This window comes from Bison bison, unplaced genomic scaffold (assembly GCF_000754665.1).
Source record: "Bison bison bison isolate TAMUID 2011002044 unplaced genomic scaffold, Bison_UMD1.0 scf7180017838117, whole genome shotgun sequence".
NCBI classification, from domain to species: Eukaryota; Metazoa; Chordata; class Mammalia; order Artiodactyla; family Bovidae; genus Bison; species Bison bison.
In genome coordinates this window covers 32,590-34,170 of record NW_011474094.1, presented here as the reverse complement: position 1 = coordinate 34,170, position 1,581 = coordinate 32,590, and the positions used below count along the sequence as shown (strand labels likewise).

Genomic DNA, 1,581 nt, shown 5'->3' with positions numbered 1-1,581 from the left:
AGATGGCTGGATGGCATCACTGACTCAATGGACATGAGTTTGAGTGAACTCCGGGAGTTGGTGATGGACAGGGAGGCCAGGCATGCTGTGATTCATGGGGTCGCAAAGAGTCAGACATGACTGAGTGACTGAACTGAACTCAACTGATTATCACTAACCTGTGTTGAACTCTTTTCAAGTTTTTGGACTAAATTATCCCAGCGCTGGGCAAAGTTGTCCAACCATGCTTCCATCTTTTGGGCAACCAATGTATTTTTCAGTGTTGAAAGGAGATCTTGGTTGAGTGAGCAGAGTTTGTCCATGGTTTGCTTTTTCTTTTCTAGATCAGTTTTTAAAACCTGTTAAAACAAGGAAGAACACAGACTAAGCCTTGGTTACATTTTACAAAATGCTATAGTTCAATCTGCTTTTGCATGCATTTTCACATTTGTATAGACACAAAAAGATTATAACTCTGCCTGCAAAAGAAAAAGAGTTCATAAAAATATAAGTAGAAAATTATAATCCAAATAATGTTCCCAAGAAGCTTAGAGAGAAATGAAAGTCAGATGCAGAATAAACACTTTTATTTATTTTAGAATAAATAAGGAGTCAGAGGCATTTATGAGCTACCTGAACATTCTTGAAGAACAGTCAGGGGAAAAATGTAGTGTTGGTTCAAAAGGAAAAACAGAGATCAACATATGGAAATTACTTTTTAATATTTGGAGGTGTTCTAAAGTGAAAGGTAGGGCTCTTGGATGTTAGTGAATTTCCTCTTAATTTCTGATAAATTCAAATGAAATACCACATGCCAGGAGTACTGAGAAGAACATGGTAAATTGAGAAGATGAGCATAGCTAAGGGGCCTTTCCAATCTGAAATGCTGCGATTCTTTGAAAAAATTTGCAATATTTTTTTATTTCTATGATTTGTACATACTTTTCATTATTCAGATACAAAAACCTCGCTATGCAGTTTACTGATTTTACATTTTTTTACATCTGTTATTCAATTAACATTCAGCTACTTGAGTAATTATCTTCTAAAGCTAATTTTAAAGCCCATTAAGTAATAGAATAAAGTAATTGAGTATGGCACAAATCCTTTGGAATCACTATGCTTGTTTTCTACATGCTTATGTGTTTCATGAAGTATTTTTATATCATTCATATTTCCAAAGTTCCTAGGAGCTATGGAAGTTTACACATGCTCTTTGGTTGATAAAAAATTAATAAAAAAAGTGGCTTGTGTGAAATTAGTAGATCAGGACAGTTTATTCTTTCATTTTATCCATTAAGGTCACCCTAGGCTTTGGACTGGAATGGAATGCAAAAGTAGGAAGTCAAGAAACACCTGGAGTAACAGGCAAATTTGGCCTTGGAATATGGAATGAAGCAGGGCAAAGACTAAGAGAGTTTTGCCAAGAAAATGCACTGGTCATAACAAACACCCTCTTCCAACAACACAAGAAAAGACTCTATACATGGACATCACCAGATGGTCAACACCGAAATCAGACTGATTATATTCTTTGCAGCCAAAGATGGAGAAGCTCTATACAGTCAGCAAAAACAAGACCAGGAGCTGACTGTGGCTCAG

At 35.9% G+C, this 1,581-nt stretch overlaps 1 long non-coding RNA gene across 1 annotated transcript in view; it reads right to left on the bottom strand.

The window, feature by feature from the left end:
- Positions 1 to 128: 128 nt before the first annotated feature.
- The window catches only part of LOC104983547, a 19,151-nt gene continuing 17,698 nt past the window's right edge, over positions 129 to 1,581 (bottom strand). The window contains exon 3 of the long non-coding RNA XR_824662.1: positions 129 to 338. This is a non-coding gene — a long non-coding RNA (uncharacterized LOC104983547). The remainder of the gene's footprint in view (positions 339 to 1,581) is intronic.